General features: G+C 32.3%; 1 protein-coding gene across 2 annotated transcripts in view; it reads left to right on the top strand.

Annotated features, from left to right (window-relative positions):
- The window catches only part of Mical (Molecule interacting with CasL), a 241,831-nt gene that overhangs the window by 83,208 nt on the left and 143,167 nt on the right, over positions 1-15,456 (top strand). The window contains exon 2 of one of the 2 annotated variants that reach the window (XM_085826697.1): positions 1,746-1,996. The exons of the other annotated variant lie outside the window; for it this stretch is intronic. The gene's annotated coding sequence lies outside the window, so the exon portion shown is untranslated. The remainder of the gene's footprint in view (positions 1-1,745; positions 1,997-15,456) is intronic. 2 annotated transcript variants of the gene reach the window in all.

The following is a 15,456-nucleotide window of genomic DNA, read 5'->3' as shown; positions in this document are numbered from 1 at the left end:
TTAACAGCTGCGATTTGCTAAAGAAACGTAATGAAAATGATCCATTTTTAAAACGACTGATAACTGGCGATGAAAAATGTGTTGTTTACAACAATATCAAGAGGAAAAGATCTTGGAGCAGACCAGGTGAACCAACTCAAACAACATCAAAAGCTGATATTCATCAAAAGAAGGTTTTGTTATTAGTTTGGTGGGATTACAAAGGAATTATCTACTTTGAACACTTACCAACCAACCGAAAGATCAATTCTGATGTCTACATTGAACAACTAACGAAATTAAAAAATGCAGTTGAAGAAAAGCGGCCCGAATTGACAAATCGAAAAGATGTATTCCATCATGACAATGTAAGGCCACACACATCTTTGGTCACTCGGCAAAAATTATTGGAGCTTGGTTGGGATGTTTTGCCACATCCACCATCCTTGACCTTGCACCATCTGATTACTTTTTGTTTCGATCTTTACAAAACTAAAAATTTCAATAATCATGATGATGTCAAATCGTACCTGATTCAGTTTTTTGCTAATAAAAACCAGAAGTTTTATGAACGTGGGATTATGATGCTGCCTGAAAGATGGCAAAAGGTCATTGATCAAAATGGGCAATACATTACAGAATAAAGTTATTTAGTTCCATGAAAAAATTGTCTTTGATTTTCTAAAAAAAATCCGCAATTACTTAGTTGCCAACCCAATATTATTCTTGTCCAGTGATCGGATACACTTTTAATAGACGTTATAATGCGATACACATCTACATCCCACCAAGCATTGTGTTAGCGCTTTGCTTTAGGTATTGCTAAGGTTGTATCAGCATGCTGAGCCATTACCTTTTCTTCGCTTTGCTCAGCATGGTATGTTTTTCGTCATCAATCACTCAAAAGTCGTCTTATTTTGTTATATTTGAAAACTGCGTTGCTGATGGAAACTTGATCAAACTTACTTCTGTCAGATTAACTGCCTCGAATTTATAAGCGACGCAGCGTAGTTAAGCATAAATGATAGTTCATGAATAGTGGCTTTTGATAGGTTGAGTGCCGTGTCTATTTGATGAAGATTTACCTCCTTGTGTTTAGACGTTGATCTGCATCTGTGGGATATGGCTTACCCGAATTTTTTTCATTTTCCTGTTAAAAGTTTGCAGGTCACTTGTAGAAGTGCGTTGTCTTCTATGGCGATTATGTTAAGATGTACTGAATTACTAAAACTATTTATCGGGAGTTCAGCTTTTAATATTAATTAATTAAGCTTTTAATGAGGAAAGCAACTGACTGTGCTTACAAATTATCTCTAAACGTTAAACGAAATTTATGATCTTTTCACAAATCAACAATTTCTGTCTTAAAAAATAAGACTGTCATCAGATTTTGCGTTTATTGAAGTCTGTTTTTATATCCTTAATGTGTTCTTTGGAGCCGCTAACTATGAAAGTTAATTTTTTAGAGCGTGTATTGAATAAATCAATGAAATTGAGAATCTAAAAGTTTGATTCCTCTTCCTTAAAATAAATAAATAAAATAACAATGCTATGCATCTAATTTTTCTTAAATGGAATGCTTTGTTTTAAACTAGTAATTTTTAATGTAAATTTTTGAAATTTTGAGGAAAGTATTTTCGAGCTGTTAGCAATAATTCTTTGCACTCCTGTCTTATTTTCTAGTTAGACTATACTTCCCTTTACGTGCTAAGAGCTTATATGTCTGTATTAGTGTCGTTTATTCATAAATTTTCTTTTTTCCGAAGGTATTCTGAGAGTAAATCTTCGTTCAGCTAAGTGTAAAATAAGAAGTGGTGGAGAACCGTCAAACTTCTTAAGGAATCTCCTGCTCGCCCTTCTGTCTGAGCTAGGAGAAAAAGAGAATGACGAATAAATTACAGACTTTTTCGTGACCGACTTTGCCTGCCCATTGCTTGTCACTAACTGGGGTATGACGTCAGTTACGGATCTATTTCTTGGTCATTATTACCTTGTCATGGTGTCACCGTAGCAACGGGTGGGTTACAATAGGTTATTGATTGTTGTTTTATTTAAAAAAAAAAAAAAACTTGGTTATGTATGATATTAATCGATCATTTTTTAACTTCTTCGATTAACTGTGTGTGTGTGTTTTCCCTTCTAAATCTGTGTATGTTTTACAAAAAGCTCTCTATGTAAATTAGTGCATTTTATTTTGTTTGTTTCGAAATGGGACTGTGGGAATCGAAAAAAAAGTTTTAAGTGCAACGTAATAATCTAACAAGACTGTAATGATGCGCATCTAAGCTCTGTAATTAAAATAAAGGTTTCAGAAGCATGCTTTTATGACAAATAACTACCGCATTAAAGAAAACCCAGTTCTGCCTTTGCTCCTTAAATGAATTACCTAGTTTTCTGTTTTATGATGCAAGTCATAAAAATCGGAACTCGGGACAGCTTAACAGCCCTGATATCGAAAAGCTGTATAACCGATGTTTTGACTTAAAGAAGTTCTTGTACTGATAATGCAGCTTCCGAATTTTCACCTCAGATTTTCTTATGAAATTCACACATTATTTTGGTTCGTTGTTGTTAAGCTTTAATCGTCAAATTCATCATTATTTCATTGATAATGATGATTGTTTTCTTGTTCACTATTTTCCCAAATTAATGCCCGTTTTACGTAAAACAAGGGAAATGTCACCAAGACTTGCTGTCTGAAATGCAGAGGAATGTGTTAATATAGACACTTCTGGTAAAACTATGCATACTGCATTCTAGTTTCGAAGGCATTCGATTGGTCACCGAATAAATATTGAGTCTCCAATGAAACCCAGACATTGCATCACTCGACGTTTATCTGTGTGATAACCTTTGAAACGCTTTCATTTTTAGGATCGACACAGCTTAGAATCACCATTGGCATACAACTGCTACTAGTTACCGGCTTACTAATCGACACAATAAAATAAAATTAAAAAAAAGAAAAGAAAGAAATTTTGATCTGATAGTATAATGAATAAGATTTAATGAACATTTATTGCCTTTGCCAGAATTGCCACAGGTTTACTATATAGACATTACGCACAGGAACATCAACATAACATTGACCCTGTACAGAATCGACAACGGCATTACAATGGAGATGCCATAGTATTGACTCTACAGTGGTGGCCAAAATTGTGAACACTTTTGGAAATTTTTATGTTTTTGAACTTTGTATGCTTATAGAAAACGTTACGTTTCACAAAATGCAAACTTGTATATATCATTTTAAAGAGAATTTATTACTGAATTCAATGCAAAACACAAAATTCAATTATTTGCAATACGAAAAAAGTTAAACGATAATTATTATCGATATACATAGATAGTGATGATTGCAATGAGTTATCAGTACTTAGTAGGATACCCTTTATTTTTGATTACAGCTTCACATCGACGTTTCATTGAGCTGACAAGAGTTTTAAGCTCTTCTTTCGTTATTACATGATGCCAGGAAACAATTATAGCCTCAATTAGTTCCCTTTTATTTGATGGGCGCCTCATTCAGACAAGAGTTTTCAAACGGCGCCACAAATTTTCGATAGGATTGAAGTCAGGACTGTTCCCTGGCCATGAAAACAATTTAATGCTCTTTGTACGAAACCACTCTTTCGATATTTTGGCCGTGTGGCAAGGAGCAGAATCCTGCTGAAAAATAAACGAAGCATTGTTGGGAAAGAGATCTCTGATGGAAGGTAGAAGTTTTGGTTCTAGAATAGTGTCAATGTATTTTCTGGCATTCAGTGTCCCATCGATGACATGAAGGCGACCAATACAATCTGCTGACATGCATGACCAAATCATAACATTAACTGGGTTCTTCACAGTTGCTTGAATGCAGTCAGGATGTAGCTCTTCTCCTATTCTACGTCTTACATATTTTCGCCCATCACTACCGAATAACGATATCTTAGTTTCATCACTCCATATAACTTGTGACCACTGATCATCTGTCCAATTAATATGTTCCTTTGCCCACTGTAGTCTTTTTTTTCGTTGCTGAAAATTAAGATAAGGCTTTTTTTGGTGGAATTCTACCTCTCAGTCCAACATCTGTTAATCTTCTCCTGATTGTTCTTGAACTGGCAGAAACACCAGCATCATCATTCAGATCACTTCTGATGACATTTTTCTATCTTGGAGACATAGTCTTTTTATTCTTCTGTCATCAATAGATGTGTTGCACCTTTTTCGGCCTTTTCCTTCTTTGCTTTTTATTGAATTTGTTTTCTGATATCGTAAGCAAAACTTTCGGACTCCAGATGTAGTCACTGAACCACCCACCTGTCTTGCAATTTCAGCATAGGAAAGACCACTTTCTCGTAACACAATAATATTACATCTCTTTCTAGGTGTCCAATCTACTCTTTTATTTGATGTTATTGCTTCTTGACTAAATATTAAAAATTTTTACAAAAATTCCTACTTGTAATTGCAGTGTATAAGAAACAGGTCCTCCTTCTACATAACAAAGCAAAATAATGAATTGTTTCAAGTGTAAACATGAAGTCAGCTTCTAACATTTGATTGGTTCTCAGAACAAGAACAATGATTGGCCAGGAAAGCTAGACATTACAAACCACTTCATAACTGTGTTTTTTATTTATATTAAAGTACATATAACTTTTGTATTGCAAATAATTGAATTTTGTGCTTTGTATTGAATTCAGTAATAAATTCTCTTTAAAATGATATATACAAGTTTGCATTTTGCGAAACGTAACATTTTCTATAAGCACACAAAGTTCAAAAACATAAAATTTTCCAAAAGTGTCCACAATTTTGGCCAGCACTGTTCTTAGAATGGATACTAGTACAAGATCGACATACACATAGAATCATGTGTATGTGAAACTGATATGGAGCATCATCGACACTTCGTGAATACACATTAACGCAAGATTGATAGTATTGAATTCTTTTAATTAAAGAATTACTTTAATTTGCTATATCATACATCCATAGGTAAGATATATGGCATAAGGCCAAAACTGCATTTAAATCGACATCGACAAAGGGCCAACACTATTAAATCGACATCGACGCAGGATTGCCACTGGCATGCACTCGACATTGCATAACGTAAACCAGGGTTGCCACGCTACCTAGAAAACCGGGAAAAGTCAGGGAATTCGAAAATTGACCAAAATATTCAGGGAAAAGTAAGGGAATTCAAGTATTTTTGTCAAAATCTGGAAAAGTCAGGGAAGTTCATACAACGATCCCGCCAAAAAAAGCGATTTTTGCGCCGACGTCGGAAGAGATAACTTTTTTGGCGAATTATGTATCACGTGAGTGTCATTCGGGTAGCTGGCATATAGCCAATTTTCGCAGCTCCAATTTGATTGTCTTTTAGAAAGGCAAAGCAACTTTCCCGCAACTTTTGGTTTCCAGTATTCTCGAGAATCGCATGTGCAGTGCATGAACTAAAGAAAGTACCTGTTCTCGTATAAAACAAAATGGGTTTAATCCTAGTATACGGTACCATGGAGCTTAGAATCAAAGAATATGTATTGTAAAGAAGGAAAACCTCTCTGCAACAGACGTGGTTCCGTTCCATCATAGAGGGAAACAGCTGTGCATGTCTGATATACTATCTGTTGCCAAAGCTCGAAACCGGTGTCGAAGTTCGAAGGTCACGTTATCAAGAGTTCATAAAATGAATATCGTTTAAAATTAACGACTTGCGCTAAAAAGACGTGCCACGCAGGTCGAGATGCTTTTGTCTCAAACCGTGAGCGATGTGAACACCACGTCGATAAGCATTTATCGCAAAAATGAAAATAACGTGGTGCACACGTCGCCTAACAACGAGATTGTTTATTTCTCGAGTTACAGCTCTGGATTGCACTCGCAGATGCGGAGCGGCGTAAATGAAACACTTTACCGCTTGTTATATTGTAGCGCACGGCACCGCAACCGTGAAATTTAGTCTTAGCGCAAGTGGTTAAACTCTAAAGGAAAAGAAAATATTTTTTGGCGCAAGTAAATTAATTCATGGAATAGTTATTTTCAGGGGGGAAAAAACTACGAAAATCCGTTTTTAAAATTATTGCGTGGATTTTTCTCAATAATTTTAAAAACGGATTTTCGTAGTTTTCTTTTTGTCAAAGAGCGTTTCTTCTTAACACGTGTTTCTCAATTTCCTGTACACATCGCGGAGAGGGAAATTCTGGCCGCCAAGTTCCGTCGCCAAATCCCTTGGCAAATTTTTCCTCCGCATTCTAACGGCGTAATAGCATTTTACTTGTATGGAACCTTTTCTTCTTTACATAGACGTTCTTTGGTTAGAATAATAATGAGATTTGGCGACATCATGATGCGCAGTAAACGGGTCATTTTGGTCTTGGCGACAATTTTCAAAATCGTGCCAAAGCCTTACCGTATACTAGAATTTTACCGCAAAATCTTTTTAAACTTTTTTTTTTTTTTTTTTTTTAATAAATACCTTGCCATTTTGCAGTAAAATAAAAAAATAGTAATCAGTCATCTAGGCTAGCCATGTAATATAACTATATTCGTTAAAATATCGTTGATTATTCTAATTCAATTTTTAAGTAATTATTTTTATGTTATTCATATAATATTAATATTTCCAAATTTCAGGAAATTTTCTCTGGCATAATCCAGAAATTAATTATAGCAGTATGATGACATACCATCACGAAATTTAATGCACATATTTTTTCATTATGTATGCTGCGAAATAAATATAAAATACCTCAATTTATTAAAATAGATTTCTTTCTTCCGTTTAGCTGCAGAATGTCTGCAAAAAAAAAAAAAAAAAAGCCTTATTTTGTTCCAGATTGGAAAGATTCTAATCTCAATCTTCAGTGGAGAAAACAACAACTATTATAATTATATTTGTGTTTTCAAGTGTTAAGGTGCCTTTTAAGAACATACCTCACGCAAATTAAATTTACCTAAAATCTAACCTAACTATTTAGCATTGCGTTGTGATTTATAAGGACCGGATTAGCCTCGTGATGAACTGGTGATGATCATGAGTAATAATTAAATAAAACATACATTTGTTATCCAATGTATATATCTTAAATTTTATTAAGTGGAAAACTAAACAAAATTATCAAACAAAGTATACCAAGAATAATTAAGAATAAATGTCCTCTGGGATTTATTGAATAATTAAGTGAATTTGCTACACGATACAAGTAATACCATAATTAATTTACCTCTTAGCACAGCCAACGTACATTACGCGGATAGACTGGAATTTTCTTGAAACACACCTGGAAAACCTGGAAAAGTCAGGGAATTTCATTCTCCTGTTTGAGTGGCAACCATGGTAAACAAGAATTGTAATTCATAGCCGTGCAGAATGAGAAGGGGAAAAATTTGATTAAATTATAATTATCTGTTTACACAAGATCGATACATTGGCATAAAATCTTCACCAGCAAAGGGTGGAAATCGGCTTTTGAGCAGCCTTAGGCCAATCCTGTGCCAGTATCGAGGCTGCCGATTCCAGGCCGCATTGTCTTTGAAACCTTGATGAATCCTGAGATGATTAATCATAACAATGTGTAGTTTGCTTCTTAAAATTATGCACTCAGCATCAGGATTTCCAGAACTCCTGATGAGGGATCACCGAGAGTGTATCGAATGCTTTCCACGAATTCGCAACGGACACTTCTATACTTTTATGTGTGAAGTCAATTTAAAGCTTCACCTAAAGGAAAAGCTATTCATCCCCCTGCCATCGACCGTGTTCTGTTGAAGTAGCATCATCATGGACGTGTGTTATTATTGATGACTTAGATTTTGGTATTGTGAACAGTGGGGGCTTATTTTCAATAGATTGTGTGAAAATTTCTTTCAGTTCTGACCCTTTATCAAGAATCATCCTGACATAACAAAAACAATTTAATAATTCTTCACCAGTGCGTGAAGCGGATTGGAAAAAATCAGCCCGGATGAAATCATTATAGCAAACTGATTATCATAACTAGTGTACAGAATATCATCTTATTGCAGATAGTTTTAGAAAATTGTTTGTTTTATATTTACTTTTGATATATCAAATTAAATTTTAAATATCCAAATTTCTTTTCATATATTACTGATGTTCTGTGTGAGATCCATTTGCCACGTGATACATCCAGTCTATAATCCATTTCAATCCACATACATTGAAACATGTCGGATGTGATAGACTGAACGGCATGGATAATTCGCATTTTGAATTTTTCAATATTCGATGGCAGTGGCGGCGTAGAAACAATACCTCTAATGTCCCTCCGCAAAGAGAAGATGTCCTGTCAAATTTGGGAGACCGGGAAGAAAGCAGTATCATTTGTTATTCGCGTCGCTAAATGATCTCACATAGAGCATCTGTAATATGCCAAAATAAATTCGAATAGTTAAATGGTACATCAACAAATAAATCCAAGTAAATATACCTTTTTAAAATATGCATTCGTTTATGTTGATTTGGAAGCTTAACGTATATTTAATACATGATAGTAATCTTGTATCCATTTAAGAAAATTTCTTCTGCAATTAATAAATGACTTCTTTGAGTCCCGTGTCACGAAAATATACGTATGAGAGAAACCGTTGTTGTGTTTTGATGGCAACTTGAGATTTGGAGTTTGGACTAAGCATTCAAAGTGGTGATAAACAAATTGCAGACTTGTCTACTTCCTGGTGGATATTTCGAGATTCTGATATTTTCTTTCTGTAGACAAGCTTCTGTGTTTTCTGTCTTTTCGTTAGGCAGTGTCTAAAGAAAATGTCATCACTTTAAATTTTAGCTAATTGCTTTTTTGTTTGTTTGTTTGTTTGTTTTTATTTGTTTTTAACTGCGGAATTCAATGATGATTATCATTTTCACATTTTAATCTATAAACGTGACTTTACGCCATTTTGAAACTTTTATTCTACTCCAGATAACATTACATAATTACCAACTCTCTCGATTTTTCATTCCAGTCTCCTGGTAGATCATGAAAACTTCTGGTTTTTAATTTTTAGCTTTTACTAAGAAAAATGCTTCCGAGCAATAAATGAAATCTACTGATTTCATGAAACTTAAATTAGGCGTATTCCATTCCCCCAACTTTACTTATTTTCAGAATAATTTTACTTATTTAATTTTATTTTATCTGACTCATTTTTTAAATTACATTTTATTGATTTTTGTCTTAATCATAGTAGACATTTGCATATTTTTATATGAATATTCATAAGCAATTTTTAGTCAGTTAATTTATGTAATGAATTTTATTTTACCTTACGTGTAAAACCATGAATTTGTTTGTGTATGAATTTGTTCGTACCATGAATTTGTTTGTGTAAAACGTTACTTACTAAGTCCATCCATATAAATGCTATATACATTAATAATTTATTTTATTCTCAACGTATTTAAAAGTATTTTGATAAATAAAAGTTTCACTACTCGGGATTTCCTCGATTAAGATTGTAAGGAAATATCCTAACTACATAAAATTTAGAATATCTAATTAAATGCTAATATATTTTGCATCAGAATAATTGTGATTTATTCTGAATACAATTATTGTATTATAAATAGTGTTAAATAACCTGAATCATACATTAAGCGCATATAAAGTGGTGTGGTGGTGTATTTAATTATGGCAAAGCACATGAGGGCTATCTTCCTAAGGGGAGGGATGCCTTCGTGGAGGACTTTCTAAGGAAAACTGGCTCGTATACACGTTACACATGGGGAAAACCACGAAAACACACGGGCGGCTAAAACCCGCCGGGAACTGGAGAAATTCAACCAATCAGAGACAACCGTTGCGCCAGGAACTTTTGGCGTCATTTTCCAATCGCCAAACGCAATTTTTGTGCAAAACTGGTATACAAGAAAGCAGTTGTTAATGTTATGGTAACTTGTTCGTATTTCTTGGGTAGAAGTAGTTCATTTGTTTTGGTTATTTTGTGTTGCCCTGATATGATTTAATATTTAATTTACTGTAGAAGCGATAAGTGAAGTATGTAAATCTCAATTTCGAAAACAAATACAACTTTATATTCCACTCGATACCCAATAACTTTTCTTTACTTTTAAATAAAGGGTGAAAATAATAATTGATAAAAATTACTTACTGTGAAATTTCTGGGCTCTTTGTGTATTTGAAAATGCTTGTTGATATCTAGGTTCATATTATTTCATGTACTCTAAACATCCTGAAATTCAATAAAGAAAAATAGTTTAAGAATGTGTCTTTTTTTTTTTTTTTTTTTATTATTATTATTTAAACTACTTTTAAAACTTTTAGAAATTTCTCTTTTGTATATTTTTCCGTAGGCAAAAATCACATTAACAAAAGCTCCTACTGAAATATAGAAAATACAATGATTATTCAGAGAATCTGTATATTAAAATGCTGATGTGGGATATCTCATAAAATAACCCAGGTAACCCAGTAACTCCCAAAAGAAAAAAAAAATAATTGAAAAAATTAACATGAAGCTTGTTTATGCATTATTCTCCATCGAAATAATTCTGTTTCATTTCATTGTGTTATGTAAAAATAAAGATGTAATTTTTAAAGTCTTGGAACATTAGCACAATCAAGTAATTTTTATTCATGATGAATCTGTGGGGTATTTTACACTTTATATTACACCGTATGTGTTACTATGTACATTATTTTCTTTCATTGCCAAGACTTTTCTGAATAATATGCAGTAATTTATCACCTTCATTAGTCTCCAGAGTTTGTAATTATATTTTAGGAAATCACACAGTCTTTAAGCTGAAATTTTAATTCCACTTGCTTATAATTTCAGATGTCATGTATTAATCCCTAGCAGAAATTCGGTATAAGTTTTCTTGAAATCCAAAGCATTTTCTTTTTCTGTACAAATAAAATATTCCAACAACAGCTATCACCATTGGATGCCTCTAATTATTATTTTGTAAAGAGCAACAAATTGTATATTGTAGTCTACACATCTGCTGCCTACGTTCCTATAATTTGCTATCATTTCTGATTGTGGTGAATTTTCACAATTCTGTATTATGCATATTAGAGCACGCATAAAAATATTTCAATTGGTAAGAGATTGTATAAGTGTTTTCTTTCTTTTTTTTAAAAAGTTCTGTATCAATGGTAGTAATTTATTTAATTCATTATTGCAAAGCAGGAAAACAGTATCTTCTTAAGGGTAGAAGACTTTCATGAAGTATATGTTTAAAAGAATATGACTTCTGTTCATGCGGCACAAGAGAAATATCCCATGCAGCTAGCCTGTCCACCAATGTTCAAACTATTAGTGCTTCTTAGTCTTATCCACTCGACTGCTGATGAATACTAATTATGGAAGATAGTAATAATTTTTCTCGGTGTGAAAATTATGTGACCATTTTATAGAAAGTTTCTCACTGTAGTCTGCTCCAGAATCTTTGGATGAAGTTATCATTACATGATATATCATAATTTATTCTTTATATTGAAACTGATTGGGGAACTTCTTTTTTTTTTTTTCCCCATCTGGAATAATTGTTCTTAGTAGCAGAATAACTGCACACAAAGGACTCTGTTTATAATTGTTATTCTCCAAGGAGATTTAATAAATTAACATCATTCAGTTTATTATACCAGTGTTGTATAAGAGTCAAAAACGGCTTTAAGACAAATGGGTGGTATCTGAGTATAAGTGTGCATTTAGTTACAATAATTAGTAATAATCATTTATTGTTTTACAATGGTTTACATTAATGTTATGTTTTCCTAATATCTAACATGTTAAATAACAATTCTATTTTGCTTGGTTTAAGGTTGGTTCCTAGGGACCAATGCTATATTTAATATGTTAAGAAATGACTGATGAAGTGTTAAATTGATAAAAACAACTTACTTATACATAGAAAACAAACACTTGAAATTTTGAACTTCAGGTTATATTTTGTGATTATCCATATGATCCATGCTCAAAAAATATTTTAAAATCTAGTATTAAAAAAGAAAATTTACAGAGTTTAAAAATTTATTAAAAAATATTCATAATATGCTACATAATCTGATATTTTGAGCAATATATATTAAATTGTAATTTATCAACCTAGATAAAATTTTGATTAAAATATCTAGTGGTGAGCTATTAAAATATTAACAAAGAGCACACACTTTATTTTATAAAATTCAAAATACCAAATTATGTTTAATTTTTAAATGTTTTAATTTTTACAAAAACGGAAACAAATAGTAACTGTGCATGAAAAAAAATTAAATAAGAAATATCATGGAAATTACATAAAATAGCAAATAAATTTCATGATGTGCACAATTTGTGCCAGAAGTTGCCCCTCACTTTTCTTCTCACATCAGTTGATCATTTGTAAGGTTTTAAGAACCAGCAGAGATTTTTCAAAAATTTTCTATTCTGCTAAAGGTTTCCCCATTTAGCATTGTCTTTAAATCTAAAACTTCATGTGAGTCAAAGAAGGTCTTTTTGTGGAAACACTTTTCGTTAAGCTTAAAGCCTACTTATCTTCACCTCTATTAATACTAATAGTCTTTATAATAACTATACCTTCCTTTACACTATTAGGAATTCCATTATGCAGTTTTCATGTTAAAACCATCTCGATGGATATCCTAAAATAATTTATTTATATTTCATGTTTTAATGTAAAATTTAACGTATGTTAAAGTACGGTTACAACATGCAAGACGTTTTTCCCTGGAATAAGTAATAAGCAAACAAAAAGAACAAAGGACAAATTAAGCAAAGGATGCGTGCAAACTTCGTACATCTCATCACTGAAGATATCATAATGCACTTTTTGTACCCCATTTTATGTTGAAAACACCTAATATTACTGATACTAAGAATTGGCTAAATAGATTTCACTTGTATATATATCAAAGCTATATTTGCAGACATCTTTAGAAATTTCAAGACACTTTCAACTCAGACTAATTGCCAAGCAGGCTCATTTCCATTGTAGAACTGATGGTAATGAAAAAGCTGATTTCCTCACACAGAAAAAACAAATTTACTGAGTGCATTAGATTTCACTTTCTAAAGCTTTTGACGAATTTAATTTGTAAATTTTTCATGCAGAGTCATTTCGAGCATGTAATCGAAGAACTTGGAATGCTGTTCGAACAAATCCACCTGTGGTTCCAGATTCTCAAAAATATATAGTTGTCACAAAATTTGTCTGGTCATGAATTTCAAGATTAAAATAAATCAAGAAGGCTTAGAATGATGCAGAATTTGTATAATTCTTATTAATTTTGAGTGTTATCTGATATCTGTTCTTCAAAAGGCCAGGAATAAAAACCTTTTTTTCATTTTAATTGAAGAAGAGGGACCTACGTCAGTTATTTCTTAAAACTGACACAAGATTTTATGTTAAGCTGCTATTTTTGCCTTACTTTAATTTTATATGTTTTTGTCAGTTAAGTATGACATACTTTTATCTGCTCTTGAATGTCAGAAACATTAATTTTTCTAAACCATGGGTTGTATCAAAATAAAGTACTTTGGAAGTAGATTTAAGCAAAATAAGTATGTTTCAGAGAAGACTCATAAGTATTACAGAAATATAAATTTTAATTGTATTGGAAGCCTATAACTTTAAAATACATAATTACAAATATTGCTTGATAAGAGTACTCTAGCTGATGTATTTTGTGTAATATCTACATGACACATATATTTCACTGGCATGTCGGTTTCCGCAGCCACAGTAATCTTGTTTGCAGATCAGACTTAATATTGGGTACAAATACTTTGTTTTTCATTTACCATTTTATACAGATCATCAGACCAGATAAGCTAAGCAAAAGGTGTCCAAATATATAGTTAGGATATAAACCTAACTATCAGTGTTCAGCAGTCTTACCATTCATGGGCTCTTTTTCAGATGATTATCAACTGCATTACTAGATTCGCATGTAAAAACTATATCAAATAAACAATTTAAATAAATAAATAATAAACTGTAAATTTTAAATGCAGTATATTATAAATATAAAGTTATAAAGAAATAAAGAATTACTTTATAATAACAGTACGCATTTAAAATATGACACACTTAAGTGCTTACTGTCTATACTTTGAATTTCTTCTTTGAGGCATGTGGGTGAGGGAGGACAGTAGAGTAACTTTTGCTGCTTGGGGCAATCCCTAATTTGCCGCCACTTTTTATATGCAAACAAAGAACTGCTAGAAATGTCAAAATGGCATAGGGAAATAAAATTATATGTTTAATTTTGAAAAAATCTTTAATTCCAACATTTTAAAATTATTAGCTCAAAGGAGCATTATCCCAGAAGGGCTGTTAGTCTCAAAACTGGATTTTGCATTGAATCACTTTTCAGATTGTTGCCACTAAATATTATCGCCCTGTATCACCATAGTTAAAGAAATTAAATAGTGAAGGATTTGCATGAATGTATGCATGTTTTTCGCATTGTAAATAAAGAAAGGTACCTAGAGCCATCAAATTTTGAATAATGTAGCACTCCACCCAAATATGAACACATGGAAGCCCGAATTTTGAATTTGTTTTGTTCTGTATTTCATGCAATGGCAACACTGTACGGCAAAAAACATTTTTTTTGTCTCCAGCGCGCGAGACTGTCTATCGGAAATTCTAAAGGTAGGCTGTTTTTAAATATTTTTAGCCCAACGTATATGTGCATGTAAATGGGGGAAAAAAAAAGCCCTTTTGGTTGTAATATAAAATCTGAAAGCTTTCAGATTTATTTTATTTATATATATATTTATTTTAAGCCCAAAAGGAACGTTAGTCTCGAAATGGCATTTTGCATTTAATCATTATAAACGGACTATCGCTTTTCAAACTTCTGCCATCAAATATTATCGCCCTGTATTATATTTAAAGGAATTAAGTAATGAAGAATTTGCATGAATGCATGTTTCTCATATTGTGAAATAAATAACGTTTCTTAGAGCCGCAAATTTTGAATAACGTTGTCCTCCACATTGTCCAAGGGTGCCTAGAAGCCGGAATTTTGGATTTCGAATTCATTTTACTATTTGTTTTGTATTTTATGAAACTTTAACAAATTTTTTATTAACAAACTCAATGATTTCAAAGTGAGCAGTGGCAACACACTGTATGGGGCAAAGAATTTTTTTTTTTTTTTTTTTTTTTTTTTTTTTGTCTCCAGCGCATGAGACTGTGTATCGGAAATTCTTTAGATAGCTGTTTTTAAATATTTCGTGATTTTGCTGTTGATTCAAATTTGTCACAATAAATAAACACACAAAATGTTAATAATAAAACAAGAAAAAATGTTTAAAGCCATCTTAATAATAAAACTGAACATTGATATGATGAATTGAGAAAAATCTGGGGAGGAACAGAAAAAGTATGTCAACACTTAACGCTGCATCGGGAATTCTAACCAATACTGTTATACTGCTTTTAAAATTTTTCTAATTTTGCTGTTGCATTTTATATGGCGTAAATAC

The sequence above is a fragment of the Stegodyphus dumicola genome, chromosome 1, assembly GCF_044657685.1.
Source record: "Stegodyphus dumicola isolate Sdum_Otavi_A_Nest chromosome 1, ASM4465768v1".
NCBI lineage: Eukaryota > Metazoa > Arthropoda > Arachnida > Araneae > Eresidae > Stegodyphus > Stegodyphus dumicola.
The sequence above is the reverse complement of the archived record's forward strand: the minus strand, read 5'-3'. Positions and strand labels throughout refer to the sequence as shown.